The sequence below is a fragment of the Aedes albopictus genome, chromosome 1 (genome assembly GCF_035046485.1).
Source record: "Aedes albopictus strain Foshan chromosome 1, AalbF5, whole genome shotgun sequence".
In the NCBI taxonomy this organism is placed as follows: Eukaryota; Metazoa; Arthropoda; class Insecta; order Diptera; family Culicidae; genus Aedes; species Aedes albopictus.
This window is the reverse complement of record NC_085136.1, coordinates 302,779,958-302,797,561: the sequence shown is the minus strand read 5'-3', so window position 1 is coordinate 302,797,561 and position 17,604 is coordinate 302,779,958. Positions and strand designations below refer to the sequence as shown.

The following is a 17,604-nucleotide window of genomic DNA, read 5'->3' as shown; positions in this document are numbered from 1 at the left end:
TGCTAAGAACGATCTTAGGCGGTGTGCAGCAGAACGGTGTGTGGCGGCGAAGGATGAACTACGAGGTCGCTGCACTCTACGATGAACCCAACATTCTGCAAGTGGCTAAAGCAAGCTGGACGATTACGGTGGGCAGGGTATGTTGTGAGAACGCCGGTCAACAACCCTGCAAACCAAGTGTTACGGTGGTAAATTTGTAACTTAGTATTATCACGAATTTAACGTTGAACTAAATAAATAGATGAAAATGCCGGAATTCTAACAAATAGGGAATTTGATACTTGAAATTTGAAGGCCGAAAATCAAGATCTGTCAATCTTTAAGACAATACTGAAGCCTCAGCTAAATTCACAACAGTCGTAGATTTTTTTTATAGCGTCTTGACATTGAGATTCAACAAAAACTTTAAAACAAACGTCTTCAATTGTCCCTAGCTGAAATTCTAATTTCTCCATTAGCTCTCCTACACGTCATAAAGTAAAACAGCACTCTGTTGATAAGTGGCATTCAAGTCACGTGTGGAAGAGAACCGAGGAGAGCGAGAGCATGACGAGAGCTCTAATACCAAGAGAACACCATTCAAGGGTCCCACAGTTAGCACAACTTCATCATCACCAAGAACCTTGCCGGTAAGTGACTACCGGCTGAATCGCTTCGTCGTGATCGCTATCGCACTTCAACCAGTATCTACCCCATACATACATAGAAGAAAAGCACCTGAATAATGACGACGAAAGGGAAAAGTCTTCACCGCCACACAATGCATTGTACCTCTCTTCTACAATCAACAATCGCCAGCCACAACGCCACCTACCACCCTCCAGCAACGTCTTCGCGTCGTCGTCGTCGATCGCCACAACCGCGTGGATCTCCGTCCGTCCGTTCGTCCGATTGAGCGGCCTGTAACGATCATCAACAACCATGCGCACGCGGGCGGTGCGGCTCGGCTGCTAGCCCTGATGCCTGTTACATACATACTTCGGTCGGGTTGCGCTGTTGTTGTTGCTGCTGCTGTTGCCGTTGTAGTCATTGTCGCGATTCGACCGATCGGGTAGGGGAGGGATCGCCGCGCGACTTTTGTGCGAGAAAAGCGAAAATTTTTATAAAGCCGCCCGCTCCGGACGGGACTTGGTTATTCCGGCTGGCGATTCCGTGGCGTTCGGGTTGAAAATTTTGCGATAAGTGCGGTAGCAAAGTGTACTCTAATCGGCGTGAAGTAGTGCAGGTCATTTCGGGTCGAGTGATAGTACCATAAGTGAAAAAGGTGACAAATACGGAACTTAGTGAATACCTTGGAGGAAAAGACTTCTGAGAATCAGGAGAAAAGTGAAGGTGTTTTTGAAGTTTCCTAAAGAACGATTCTTAGGGGGGAACATTTGAGGACTGTGACCTGTTGTGGTGAATTTTAGTGTGAAATACGTGGATTAAGGAAAACGGACTTTATCTAAAGGAGGAGTTTTGCTCTGAAACACCTGCAGCAGTGGATATTTACAATAATCGATTCTAATCAGCTGCAAATCTACAAAACTTTGCTAATCAACGGTAAGTGTTATCGCTATTTACGAATCTAGTCACCAAGTAGTCGCAGGAAGTGCCAACAATAGACCATTCCAGGCCCACGTACAACGTACATATTTCGTACTTTTAGCTTTCATTAGAAAGATCGTAGATTTATTACATTATTGTCTTTTTGAGAAATTGTTACTACAAGAACTATAGTCAGTATTAGTAGTGCTTAAAACCCCATGTTCAACAGTTACTTGTCTATTTTTTGCGCTTTTGCACGTATAGTGAAATAACAGGTTGTATAGTGGCTGGTACTATAAGATCTCAATGGGAAGCTTCACTTAGAATGTAAGGATCAACGCTAAATGATGGTTTTCATATTTTTCAAATAAATGAGAATAAACAGCTACCGACTTACACTGTAATTCTTTTATTTATGTGGTGTTCCCAATTTTGAGCAATAAATTTACAATGGACTACTAGTACCACCACTATTCGTAGATTTGTCTTTATTTATAAGAATGTTTTTGAAAACTTTTAAGAAAATCAGGACTTTACTCACTCACTTCGCTTATTTACTTTAGTAGTGATGAGAGTTCCTTGAAGTAGGCCAATAACGCCAGGAGCTATGCAACATAGATGGCAAGATTAACGACATCTATTTTTCAAGATAAGCAACAACACTTCCACATAATAATTATATGAAATCCAAAGCACATTTCGCCCAAAAATCCACCGGAACCAGTCTATCGCTCATCCACATAGCACTTATAATTCTGTGTTGTATTGCAATCGATTTGTTTGAGTTCACCAGCCAGCAGCGGCCGGCCGGCAAGAGGTTGTTCTACTTTGCTGTGCGAATTCAGCCAGGCCGCGCCGCGCCGGTCGGTGGACAATTTGTCGGTAGTCAGCAAATTTGTAACAGTTTTGGGTCTCCCCGCTCGGCGGCTCGCACCCTTTCTTCATACCAATGACTGCAATGGATGAAGGTACCTTCTTGTGCATACATTTGGATGTTTGGCCTGATGGAAGTCCGAGTCGGTCAATTCTGGGCCATACACATTTACCAGGTGTAAGAAGTATACAGGAAAAGTACGAATTTTTCGGCGCACGTATTGGAACGATGACGAATGTTCGAGGCTTCTGATCGAGTGTTAGTTCTGGGTCTACTTTCCGTTGGATGGATGGATGTATGTAGAATCATTGACCGCGATGATTGTGTTTTGTTTTGAAATTTTAACCGATAAACAAATTCGAAATATGGGGCAGTGTGCAGTGGAAAAAGTGTCGACTCAGCTGCAATAGCCGGTAACAGTGTGGTATGTACGACGCTACCAGTAGAGTCATCTGTGATGTGCACTCTATACGTGTGATCGTATTTATTTTGAACAAGTTGTTTTTGTCATATTTTGTCACAAGGATGGTGTCGAAACTGCATGTTATGTTGAAGCTATTTAAAATTTAAATGCCAAACGAAAGCAGGCTTGAAGATACTCTATGTCCAAGGAAGTTAAGGAAATTTCCATTACGAAAAGTTTCTGGAACGATCGGGAATCGAACCCGTTACACTCAACATGGTCAAGCTGAATGCTCACGCATTTATAGCTGTGGCTATATCGGCTCTAATTGTTTGGGTCATGTTCCCAAAATTCGTCACCAAATCTCTCAGTAATGAATCTTTTTTATGTTTATTGCCTAATTAAAAAAAAAATCGTTGTTGTATCTATAGAAAATCGGGCCCATACAGCCCCAGCTGTGGAGGCGTGTGTATTCCGCATGACTGACAGATTCGATTTCAGGACGGTCCAACTTATCGTAATGAAAATTTCCTTGACTTCCATGGGCATAAACATATTTGTACCTGCCACACGATATAGGGGGATTAGGGGCATAATGAACACCCGGCGAAATGGACACCCCTTTTTTTTACCGAAACCGTTGACTTTTATGTTACACTTTTAATGCATAAGTGTAAAGAAACAATAGCAATGAATGAAGTATATTATTTTTGATCAGAGTTTACTTAAAATAGCACTTTTAATGTTGTAGTCGATTCGGGGCGAAATGAACACGGGAAATTACGAATGACTGTACGCGCATTGCATACTGTTAGGCGTTTTAGAGAGTTTGAAAAAAAATCAATCCGATTATTTTAGCCTAAAGCTTATTTAATTTACTTTGATGTTATGTAAACTCGTCTAAGATGGAGTATTATATTTGTGGTATTGATCTCCGTAAGCAAACTACTTAACGGGCCGATGTTACCAAAGAATTAGCATAAAATATGCAGGCGTTTCCATTATGCCCCAATGGGTGTCCATTTCGCCCCGTACCTTTCCTACCGCCCCTGAAAAACACACGGTTTACAATTCATTATTTCTTCACAGTAAAGACATTCTACCTGCTGTAAATGACTGAAAGACGTAGGAAACAAGTTAAAGTTGTAAGTCAACTGATAATATGTAAAGTTTTTCTCTGTTATACAGGCCTAACGTACTCATTTGCTTAGGGTGTCCATTATGCCCCTAATTCCCCTACACATGCAAAATAGCCATTGACAGAGGAAACTCTTATTAACTGTAGAAGTACACATAGAACACTCAGTTGAGAAGGAGGCTTTGTCCCAGTGGGGACGTTACGAAAAGAAGTAGAAGTAAGATATTGAATATTCTTAGCACAAAAAAATAAAAGCGTTTTTGTTGGAGCTGCTGGAGAAGCGCTGGATTTACAAATGTGGGATTCTGGGACCACAATGTTGTGGCGGACCTCTTACTTCAAGATAAGGAAAAAGATCAACATTATTATAAAAAAATATTGATGTCGTTGTGGACTGAATTCAAAATTTACAGTGTAATCTTAGCGGTCCTTTTTGTAACAACCTGAAAAATAATTTGTAGCGGAAGGTCTGATGCAACTGTTAGCGAAATTTGTGGCGATCTCCCAATACAATTCTCAATTTTGAACAACATTTTGAATAGCACATCGATTCTCAATTCAATTCTCGACAAAATTTTGAAATCGCTTACGTTGGAGGAAAAAGAAAAAGGAAGAAAAGGAAGAAAGAGAAAGGAATAGAAAACTATACTGTGTAATTTCTTGTATGAATTCTTATGTAGATTGTCAGAGAAAATTTGATGAATTGTTGTTTATTTGTTGTTTATTTATTTAATCTTTACCGCCTGAAGCGGCTTTCGATTTTAATGAAATTTTTTATTTCATTTCTTATAGAAGTTTTAGTAAAATTTCTCGAAAATTGTCAATGATAATTCCGGACGAAATAATAGCCGCTTATTAAAAAAAAGTCTTATAAAACTCTTCAAATTCGGTCACGATCTTTTAGAATTTCTCCACAAAATTTCCTAAAGCTAAAGCATCCTATGGATTTGCCTTAAAATCGAACATAAATGGCCTCCTTTATTTAGGAATAAAATCTCCGAAAAACTAAACACTAAAAAATACCAAAAATATTCAAAATACTTTGCTTTAAAAATCAAAATATGTGACGTTTCCTGCACATTTTTATTCTTGTTTATTGTTTTTTTCATAAGTGCAGTGAAACTTTGTGGCAGCCCAAGGCTGTGTTGTTATAACAATTTCAATTTTTGCTTATAAGGCGCCGTCCACAAATTACGTAACGCTCTAGGGGGAGTGGGGGGAGGGGAGTACGACCGAGCGTTACGGTCCATACAAAAAAATAGGATTTTCATATAAAAAAGCGTTACGGAGGGGGTAGGGGGGGTCAAAAATGTTTGATTTTAGCGTTACGTAATAAATGGATGCTGCCTAATATCACTCACAAACAATTCACGATTCTTTCTTCGTATCATCTTCCTCTTGTCCTTAACTTTATTCTTCATCTCATTTGGCAACACCTCTCAACTGAAGTGTCAACATCGTGCAGGGCTGCCAGATGATTTCATGAAAAATCTGTACGGTTCCTTAAAAAAAAGTTGTGTCCCATGCAAAATTTGTAAAAAATCTGTATCTCATAGGTACAAAAAATAAATAATTCCGCTAGTAAGAAAATCTGTATCTGTATACAAAACGCAATCTGTATGAATGCTCGAAAATCAGTATAATACAGATAAATCTGTATATGGTATATGTACCATTCCTTGGCCTAATTCTTAAGCCGCCTTGACAATTTTGACCAAAACTCATGAATTAATAGCACTAGAAATAATATGTTGACCATATTGCACACTCTAGGCAATGCTTGTTTCACCAATTGGAAGTAAACTAACGTAAATATTCAAGAATTTACTTAATTAAGTTGAAAATATTCGATGCGATGGTATGCAATGTTGGTTTATGGTACAAAACTTGGCCTATTAGTGGATACAACGTTAGCCTATTGCTTTCCATGAACTAGAACCACTTATTATCTCATTTTTTCAATATTTCTGCTGAAGTATTATCTCTGTTTGTTCACCAATCTTACTTTTAATTTTCATTTTCGGAGCCAAATTTTCAAAAAACCATAAATATATTACTTAAACTAAAGTTTTTTTCTTAATTTAGTAAGGTAAACAACGCAACCCTATTATTGTGTTATATTTTTACAGTCACCGTACACAAAATCTTTCTTCCTTTTCGTTTTTTCTGGTTCTTACGCAAGCAATGTTGACGTCACTTTATCGGTGTTGTTGACGTCACTTTACTGATGGGCCAAGATTTGGGTACATAGTGAGAAGAATGTCCTCAATATTCGGCCCACATTCAATTTGTAAAATAGTTACTATTCGTTGAAAACAAATATACAAGTTCAAAATAGCGTCTTTGACCGTCGCATCAAATGTTAAGTTATTGAAAAGTCGATTCGAAATGTTCCAGAATCATGCCAATAATGATCATGTGTATAGACTACCCACTAAGCCGAAGAATCATGGCGTCTACAAAACATAAACAAAGTGACATTTTCATTCAATTTCAACACTCCAAAGTGCTAAAATTGAAACGAAATGTTGCAGTTGTTTGGCGCATAGCTTTTCCGATATCCAGTAATGCGTGTTTGTTTGAGTTTTTGGTTTACGTTGAGATAGGCCAAACGTGGGAACTATGCCAACGAAGCATCCCGATACCCTATATGGCACCTCTGAAATCGGTCGGTTAAGTGGCAATGCCGGCAGCAACGAGTATTGTAAGCCAAAACAAGCATTTTCTGGAAACTTACATGAAATAAAGCATCGCCTGAACGAAAACAATTGTAATCTATAATGCAATATGTAGGGTCTGACACCATTTGGGCAGGAGCACCTATTTTCGGCACTTGCTGCTATAACTCAGTCAATTTTGAACCGATTGACTTGATTTTTGAGAAACTTAACCACAGAGAACAGACATTTAAGCTCGAACAAAAATACGTCGAATTCGTGTGTAAAGGATTTAAGTGTACCTCAACGCCACCAACGGAGACTGCCCCACATATAAAGTCGATTTGACCCCACGATGGCAGTGTTCATCGTTAAAATACACTAGCCCATAAAGCGACACGAGCGCCAAACGGCCAAAAATGGCGAGCACTGGAAACTAATATGACAACACAACAATAAAAGTGATAGGACGCTAGCGCCGCGCAACGGGAGCATAACCACATACTCTGATATGACCGTTACAAAGTTTTACACAAGGCAGAAAGCGAAGATAGACGTCTGTTCTCTGTGACTTAACTATAACTTTTCAACCAGGCGTTGAGGCGTTGGATCACTTTGCGGTCTTCGAAAAAATTGTTTGGCATATAGTCACCTATAAAAATACCAAAGGTGTTATTCATTGAACGCTCACAGTACCACATAGCGGCATAAATTGAAAATATAAGAATTCTGCATACATTTGGCCAAGTTTTCCCATTCAAACTTCAAGCTAGTTGAGCGCCCCCTTGGACTCGATTCCGCTCTAATTTTTAACGTAGTTTCTGGGAGCCCAAAACAACTTATTCACGAGGTAAGACTTAACACCTTTCAAATTTTATATTTTTCATATATGTGTGGACCACTCTATCCAACAGCTTAACATCCAAAACTGCGACCTATAAGCGATGCCTAAGTGCAGAAATATCATCATTGAATAAACCGTTTACACTCTGGGCCACCAATGTCGCATATAATACATATCAATTATCAGTATAAACGATGAATGAGTATAATCAGTGTTGTACCTTTTAAGAGGGTATTCTTCATAGAGGGTTCGAAAAGTCAGTAAAAGATAAAAGACGAGTTATTTATAAAAACCTGTTGAAATTCATTCTCGGTTTAGCACCTGCTGATCAGTTTGAACCGTCCAATTTGGTAACCCCAAATACCAACTGTCAATAATTATTTATAGAATAAAGGTACTCGGGTACAATCAACGTTCATGTTTTTTTTAGATTTTAAGCTGATTTGTCCTGAAAATTCATACATTTTTTCCAATTTTTTTTATGTTAAAATTAACATCTAATTCTTTGCCTGAACACGAAGTTTTCTTTTTGAATTATTATTATTAGTATCATCTTTATTATTATTTACCAATATCTTTACTCTCAGATCTTTTACTAGCGAGATTTTCAGTCCGAGGCTGGTTCATCTCGGATAAAGTTTTTTTTTGCGTTTATTATAGAGGTTTTAAACCAGAGGGGTTCATTCGCCTCTTAGTAAATAATTATAACAACTATTACAATAGTTCAAATAAACTACTTTTCCTTAAAAACTTTAACAGTTTGGTTTCTTCTGATTTAGAATTAATAAGTGCGATTTGAATGTTGCTGTTTATGCCAATCTTGTTACGTAGGTCATCGTATTTCTTACAACTAGTGATTAGGCGTTCAAATCTCGGATAAAGTGATTTGAATATGGAAGAACATATCAATTCCAAATTTCAGCCATTTTCAACAACCTCGTTTGTGAAAAGACCACAAACTGGAAGTTTCTCCGTCTGAAGGTTTCAATTCAAAAAAACATTTTTCAGAAAATTTCTTCAGTAAATGAGTTATGTGTCGAAAATTAAAAAAAATCCGAAATAATAATATATATAATAAATAATCTTGCCCAGAGCTCCGACGATCCGTGGCGAAATCTGCTTGTCGTGATAGCAAAACTTCGCATTCTAAATCGAAAAACTCAGTCTTTTGAGAATGCAAATTCCAAAGATATCCTTTTATTTTTCTCGGCTAACAGTATAACAGCTTTACAAAACATTTGTTTTTAACATTTTCTTGCTGGAACAGCCGTCGATCGTGTTTATTTTGCGTTTTCAAACACTGTAAATAATGGTTGAACAATCGTTTTTTTTTCTGTCATTCTTTGACATTTCGAAGCATATTAACATGCACACGCGAATAAATCTGTTCTGATAAACGTGAACAAACAAATGCAAATAGGAGAACAAGCAAATATACACCGTGAATTGGAACTAGTTCCAGCTGTCAATATGGGCGTTCTAGAAACCGTGATATCTAGTTCACGGTGTACATTTCTTATTGTTGTTATCGTTGCTATGCATAGTCTCCGTTTGTTCCCGTTGCCGTGACTGAGAGTTCACGTATATCGGAACGGATTTTTTTGCGAGCATCTACATATAAACAGCAATGAAGTTAAAAATTTTGCTTCATTTTTATGGAAAATTAGATTATATAGAAATTTCAAAACTGGAAATTTCCAGTAAATCGAGGTGTACGAGGTTTGCAATTATATATAAATTTGAGCTAATTAGACGGGCTTGATGGTCTAGTGGCTACCGCTTCTGATTCGTATGCAGAAGGTCATGGGTTCAATCCCTGGCCCGTCCCTTTCATCCTACTTTGCATCTTTCTATCCAATTTTTCTCTCTCCCTTCTCTACATATACAACTCATGTACATTCATATGTTCATAACCATTGCTAGAACCAGAAACGAACTGCAAAAGTTCGTTTCCCTTCCTTCCAACATCCAAAGCACAGTGTATATAACGCCTACAAGTTATGCAACCAAAGCGAACTGCGTCGCATATCCTTCATAGTAATCACCACACAATCTATCACCTTACGGACATCCCCAATCCATGGATCGCATCACCGACCCAACGGTGACTCCCAGATCTCCCAGCCTTTCCAACTAACAAATACCCCAGTCCGTGCTGGTTGTGAGGATGCAGAGGTGCTCTCGGTCTTTAGTAGCATCAACCAACACACTCTAACATTACTTTTCCTTCCCAACTGACTATAAGGACGTGGCCGGCATCGTTATTGATCAAAAATGTATGAGCTGCTTAAATTGCACTTTGAGAATAAGTGGAGTGTCCCAGCCCATATTCATTTGGATCTCAGTGCAATTGGTACTAGCTCAGATCAATCAAGGAGGAGCAACCATTGACATGTATACAGTTGACTCTCTACATTTCGATATTGAAGGGACCATCGAGATAGGGAGAGATCGAACTCAAGAACAAATTTGTAATGCACACTAGATTCAAAAATGGTCCGTTACTAGGAAAAACCGTCAACAAACAGATGTCACTTCACCTTCCCAGAATGTTTTGCACCTAAGAAACGAGATCTAGCAACCTGTAAAAACGGGCATATCGACATATGGAGAGAAAATCTCGAACAAAAACGAACGAGATCGCATCGAGATAGAGAGATATCGAGAAAAGGAGATATCGACATGTAGGAAAGTAAAAGGTATGCAGATTGAAGGGACCGACCAAACCATCGAGATAGGGAGAGATATCGAGATGTAGAACATCGACATGTGGAGAGTCGACTGTAGTCAGATTTGATTGATCGATTGATTGATGTAGGAATTTGAACTAATTGTACCTTAAAGGCTAGTTTCCACTTCGTACGTACTGTGCAAAAAGATAGAAAAAGTAATGATCAAGTAATGATTCCGCTTCAAAATTACTTGAGCAGTTCGCAGATGGCAAGTAAGGAAAAAAGTGTAACACTCGTAACGCCTCTCGTATCGGCTGTTCGGGTCCGTATGAAGTTGATCATCAATATTAACTTCTTTTCCCGATCAGCCTAGATAGCTGTGTAGTGTCGGTAGCGGTTGTCTCAATTGGCTAAGAATAACACTACGGACCACCTGTTCCAGGGGTAAAAGTCCACTAAACAGGGAACCCCAATCCAAGGCGTCAGGCGACCCGTGCTGATGGATGAATGGTTGAGGGGGTTTAAAATATGCTCGATCTTTAACGGAGCCCGTAACGTAGGTAGATCGCCTTTATGTGTTGCGTTACGGTTCAAGATCTACCAAACCGAACCCTAGTGACATCCGGTTTGTCAAGTTGGGGTAATGTGTTTTGGTAATAAGGATTCATGGTACAAAGTCCTTGTTACTGGTGACAGTTTCTAAGATTGCATTTATTCTGCCTTGCTGATAGTTGAAGAATCGGACTTTGCCCACCCGAGACTACACTTCATGTTAGGAAAACAAACATGCTTTACGTATCTAATTACGTACTAACCTATCAAGGACTGTTAAGTTCTGGTAATTCAAGGACTCACGTGCATTCTTATTGCAGAACACATTCTCTAATTTGACAGAGTTTTGCAACTAGCATAAAGTCCCGGGTTTTTCTTTGTTGTCCTGGGATGGGGCTAGAGTTCCGATGCATGGATAAATATCAGTACCACCGTTTTGTTTTTCTCAGAATTCAAATAGATTGTGTTTGATTAGGGGCGCTCTTTCGCTGGGATTTAAATCTCTATGATAACGGGACCTTTTTATCTCAATCTATTTCTTGCACCTCTGGGATAACAAAACAGGAACTGTACAGAAATCGATGCTTCATTGCCTCTTAATGACAATGGAGTAGTACGACATGCACTAAATACTAAGGATACGGGTAATGCCACAAAAGATCTAAATACTGGTCGCAGTGGCTCACCCGAACAGAAAAAAACGCCTCTCGTGCGAATCAAATGGAGCTGTCACTTTTCCGTGCGGAAAAATAGTCTGTGCTATTATTCCGTAAGGAAAAGTATCGTTTCTCCCCTTACTGGATCAGTTGTCAAAATTACTTGCGGAAAAAGGTGGAATTTTACTTGAGCGCTCTACTTGGCAACAGGAAACTTAGCTTAAAGCTAGACTAAGGTAGACCCTTCGATTGTATTCAGTCTCACTGTTGCCTAATAATATGAAGTCTAACGTTGAAGACATTTTCAACTATTTTCTCAAATTACTGAAAATCGCCAGCCTATTAGACCTTTTCGGATCCTACGTGACTTACGCCACGCGATCTATCAATAATAACAATAATAATAATTCTCCATGCCATCGTGCCATGAATCACCCCCAATTGCGGTTTCCCCACGTCACTAAATACTGGGTTCAATCGTTTAGCATGCAATAAGAATAAAACGATTTGCCACTCATAGCGTTTCCAATTTTCAAACAATAGCCCACATCGTACGATATCACCGAAAAACAGTCATCATCAAATTTATAACCGATACATGGCCAATGTTCATCCCTCGAAAACTTCGATGTCTGTATCTATACTTTTCAGACCATTCTTTCTTTTCCATGTTTAAGTATCATTAAGATACACAACGCAACTGTTGGTTCATTAGAAAACAAATTTGTCGATAAAAGGCTTGGATTTTCTTAACCTTCCGTAACTCGCGCGGTTGACTACCTGCGTCAGCATCACACTAATGCTGAGTACAAAAAGCGAGATTTTTTCAACGCGTTGTACAAAATACAACAGCGCGATCGCTCGAGGGTTAAGTACGATTTACTGTTTAGTTTGACTAAAACTTAGATAATCTGTAAAAAAATATCAAAAATTATTTCCAGTATTAAAATATTACCGCACAAAACTGCCAAATCAGAGTACGATGTCACTTTGTCGATCTTAAACGGACATGTACGTCACACATGAGACATTAATACACGTATAGCCCGGTGGGCGAAGGAACGGACACCGGGTACCGGAAAGAGCCAGCCGTAAAATTACGTTAGGTTTATATGTACTTCGGTTCGCGGCGTTCAGCCTGCATCATCGACACTTGTCAGTAGGTAGGTGGGTAGGTAGGTAGGTATCGTCCATTCGCGCACTTTGCACCATTCGTCGCGTCGTCGGGATTGATTGAATGTGGTTTAATGGGTGAAATTAACATATGCGGTGCCATTGTTTTTCGGTCACGAAATTTTTACTGCACAAACGTTTCGGACGTCATCCGAGTTATTGTCCACCCATTCGGAATGACGTCCACCAAAGCGTCGGAACGGGCGCGTAAGAATCAATGGCAGCATTCCAAGAACCGCGCACGATCAGAGCAACGCTCGATCCCATCTGCTTCTGCCAGTGTGATCATCATGATCAAGGTGCCGGCTCCCGCCCGCTCGGTCGGCGGTGCGGTGGTGCTGTCAGGGTCTTATCTTTGTAGGTCAATGAGACCTTATAAATCGTTGTCGTCGTCGTCGTCGTCGTATGTTCTACATGGAAACCTTCGGTGCCATCGGGCACCGCCGCCGCCAATCAGACAATCCTGTTCGTCAAGTTTAGGTAGTAGAACCTCCTGGTGCAGCAAGAGGAAGGGCGTGCCGCGATTGAATGGGTTCGCAATCGCATGCTGGTAGGTTAACCCTACGACCAGACCAGTCAGCGCGAGTCAGAATCTCTCTTTAACCTCGGTTCACAGTGGTTCATGACGGTGGCGAGAGTACCATTTATGGTTGTAAGTGGAAAAGTTTGGAACAGATGTTCAAGCGTCGGCTACCTGGACTGGACTTGATGATGAAGTTTTTCCTCTCATTCTTGACATACCGTCTACCCCCGTTAGTTTGAACGACACCTCATGCAAACCAACGGGGTTCATTTTTAGTTTGAACTTTTGGCAACCCTGTGGGCGACGGAAAAAACACTACTGGGCGCCTTATTTTATGTTTTGTTTTGATTCTGCGTTCCGTTTCACACCGTTCCATTAGCAGAATGACGTTTGAACCATTTTCAATTTGAACGATGTGCAGATTAGCGAGGGTCAAATTAAAAAGTGTTCAGATTAGATGCGGTCAATCCAACGGGGGTAGACGGTAGTATCTCAACTGTATCAGAGACTGAGACTGGTTCTCTAAAGGGTATCTACACTAGTTCACAATAACACAGAAAACCAGCTGAACAAGATTATCCGGTGAGTTCGTTCCTTGTTGTTCCATTTCATATTTGAACATGACATGGAAGCTAAATGAACTGATTTCTGCACCAAAAGTCTGACAAGTCTGGGTGGGCAGACTTTTCTCGAGAAAACAATCATCATGTTGCTTTCCGAAGGTCTCCAGTGAATTTAGCTTACCTTGCTACAACAAAACATCAGGCAGATCATTCCGTTCCGGTATGACTCTGCAGTCATAGGTAATCCTTACGCTGATGGTGGGTACACAATCATCATCATTATTTGCCGTCCATTGTCATACACAAGTTTCGACTAAATACGAAGAGTTGAAAATATCAATTGGTGAGTTCGTTCTATGTTATTATTTTATTGTGATAAGTTTTAGCTTCTATCTCGAAAGGTGTGAAATATGTAAAGGGTGCTCTGGTACCCCAGAGGCTTTGTTAGCGATTAGGATTAGTGAACTTTTACCACCGGAACAGGCGGCTCGATGTGTTATTCTTCGTCAATTGAGGAAACCGCCTTTCAACACTACACAACTATCTAAGCTGGCCGAGAAAAAAAGGTAAAATGATGATCAACTTCATATCGGCACGAGCAGTCCCCAACGTTGATTTTTTATTATTCTAATTAGGACTTGAGTATCACACCTGCAGTTATTTAATTTAGCCCCGGGGCTCCCAGACATGTGCTGATAATTAAAATCAATAATGGGAAACGAATCTTTTTTCCCATTGAATCAGTTCGCATGCTGCAAATGATAGCGGATTCTACAGCCGTGACACAGAAATTAGAATGTTTGAAATGTGTTCTGCTTTTAGTATTTACATATACATTTATTATTCAATTAATACGGCAACCTGCCAACTTGGGTCATACATCAGGTCAAGGACACTAGTATCACTTATCTCTTTTAGCAGTCGATAATGAAGTAGCTGCATGAGGTGCTTGTTCACCAAAACATTAAGAAATTTTGAAATAGGGAGACTTTCCATCTACTCGGGTGGGTGCTTTCAATTTCATACTAAGGTAAACGCTGCTCTAATATTCGCCACTTCATACATAAACAGTAGAGTGGGTCATCGTTTATATGGAAAAGTGAAAAATTCAGTGGTATCCCATCAGATCAAAGCGTTTTTGATCCCATTTCAGGACCCAAATAAGTGTGCAAAATTTGGGCACGATCGGTTATGTCTACGTTTTGCGCATCGCGTTTGAAGTTGGTACCGTCTACCCCCGTTAGATTGATCGCATCTAATCTGAACACTTTTTAATTTGACCCTCGCTAATCTGCACATCGTTCAAATTGAAAATGGTTCAAACGTCATTCTGCTAATGGAACGGTGTGAAACGGAACGCAGAATCAAAACAAAACATAAAATAAGGCGCCCAGTAGTGTTTTTTCCGTCGCTCACAGGGTTGCCAAAAGTTCAAACTAAAAATGAACCCCGTTGGTTTGCATGAGGTGTCGTTCAAACCAACGAGGGTAGACGGTATGGGGTTTTACATGGGAAAACACACTTTTTTGCATTTCTCTCATAACAAGCTCGAATTTTTCTAAAACCGTGTAACCGTTAAAGTGAAAACATAGCCTTGGGTGTCCTGAAAAACTTTGTCGAAGACCGCGAAGTGATCTGATGCTTATGAAAAAAGTTATAGCGTTGGCATTGCTTGGTGAAACATCATGATTTTGTTGCTATTGTTATTCCTTTTCATGTTAAAACATAAACACATGCATGCGGTTCGTTGGTTATAACTATTTTTACAAACATCGGATCGCTTTGCGGTCTTCAACAAAGTTCTTCAGAACATCCTAGGCTATCATTTTACAGTATCGGTTAAAAAGTTTTAGACAAAATTTTTCAACTTATTTCTAAAATGCAGAAAAGTATGTTTTCCCATACAAAATCCCATACAAATTTCAATTGCAATGCGCAAAGTGTAGACGCAACCGATCGTGCTCAAATTTTGCACAGATACTCAGGACCCGAAACGGAACCAAAAAAGCTTTGATCTGAGAAAACGCTTCCGATGACCCACACTAATAAACAGCCCAGATTAATCCACTTAGTGGTAATAGTGTCTTTCTCGTCGAATATGTACTTGTTATATTTCTCGATGTAGGTCGAATTGTTCCTACATCCTGAGAATACTTTATTTAGGAAAGCAAGAATTTTATCAAAGTCATTAGCGAATTGGGAAACTTATTTATGGCACTTATTCCGACGTTATGCTCAGGAAGAGCTGAAAAATATCAGACCTCTCAGTTGACTGCTCAGGGCCGGATCTATGGCCCCCCTTGGCCCCGTTCCCCCTCATTTTAGGAGCCGTCACAAAAATCGTTTTTGCTTGCTAAACATTAAATTGATTTCTCATTTTGCTCAAATACTGTTCAAAAACCAAGAAAAACTTATTTGCTCATCGCATTTGTTCCTCCGAGGGGCCTCCACATCCGCTCTGGTCCTGGGCCCCTATAATCCTTAATCCGGGCCTAAGACTGCTGGATCATCTTCACTATCACTAGAGGCCGATCAATACCAGGACGATAACTACAAGCTCGGATATAACTTTTTCCCAATCACAGATCACTTTGCGGACTTAAATAAAAGTTATTCTCAGCACTAGATAAAGTTTCAAGATAAGATACAAGATTCTGGACAGTTCCTTTATGCCTCAGGGATCTGAAATGCCGTGATTTGATTAAATCGCTTTAGTTTTCTCAAGATCTTGTTCTCTTATATATATTTAACCCTATGGTTGGCTTTTCGGTCCGGATAAATTATAAGGGGGTGATACTATTTCATCCGACGTTTCGACCCTTGGTTTGGGTCTTCTTCAGGGAGGTTATAGACCCAAACCAAGACCCAAGAAGAAGACCCAAACCAAGGGTCGAAACGTCATATGAAATAGTATCACCCCGCTTATAATTTATCCGGATCGAAATGCCAACCATAGAGGGATAACTCTGCCAATCCGTCAGTCGTTTCCACAATCATATATCTAACACTTACATTGATTTTGTTCACTTTAGTAATTCTAGCAAAACACGAAAACACTCAATACTGGTTCTTAGAAACCACCGGTAGTATATTGTGGTCTGAGCTATTTTTGTTGCTAACCGTTCATTAGGGTATAAAAAAGCCGCGATTTGATATCTCGGGTTTGATTCACTTTATATTTGACTACTTTCGGCGGGACACCTGGAATCGATTTTGGATACTGCCGGTACTTTTAAATATGCTCTATTTTCTTGCGTTATCAAAAAAGCTGCTTTTTGATGTGTCACATGTATGGGTTTAGTTCACTTTTGCATTTGGTCACTTCCGGTGGGACATCCGGAGCTGGTTCCGGGACACTACCGGTTGTCCCAACCCTACCATGGTCTGAGACTATTTTCTCACTAATCGTTTATTATGTTATCAAAAAAGCCGCTATTTGATGTGCCGCATATATGGGTTTGGTTAACTGTTACGTTTGACCATTTCCGGCGGGATACCCGGAACCGATTCCATGACACTACTGGATGTTCCAAATATGGTCAGAGACTATGCCATTGCTAACTGTTCATAATGTTACGCTATGACATATAAGCATAATTTGAAATTCACGATTAAAATAATCAAAAAAAAATCATCATGTTACCTGAAAAGCCACAATACATCAATTTTATGTATAAGTTTGGTTCACTTTTAAATTTGAGCTCTTCTGGATAGACGCCCGGAACCGATAACACTACCGATAGTTACTTATATGGTATGTGCCTATTTACTTACTAGCCGTTCATCAGGTTATCGAGAAAGCCGTTATTTAATGTGCCGCATGTATGGGGTTGGAATAAATTTACATTTTACCACTTCCGACGGAATACCCCAAAACCGGTTCCGGACAGTACCGATATATGGTACGAGTCTAGTTTCTTGCCAACTGTTCATAATGTTTCCTATAAAGCCGTGAATTGATGTGTAGCATGCATGGTTCACTTTTACATTTGATCACTACCGGCGGGACACCTGGAATACTA

At 39.7% G+C, this 17,604-nt stretch overlaps 1 protein-coding gene across 1 annotated transcript in view; it reads left to right on the top strand.

Annotated features, from left to right (window-relative positions):
- Positions 1 to 1,119: 1,119 nt before the first annotated feature.
- LOC115267364 (acyl-CoA Delta-9 desaturase-like) overlaps positions 1,120 to 17,604 on the top strand; it is a 76,606-nt gene continuing 60,121 nt past the window's right edge. Inside the window, exon 1 of the mRNA XM_062847054.1 lies at positions 1,120 to 1,542. The gene's annotated coding sequence lies outside the window, so the exon portion shown is untranslated. The remainder of the gene's footprint in view (positions 1,543 to 17,604) is intronic.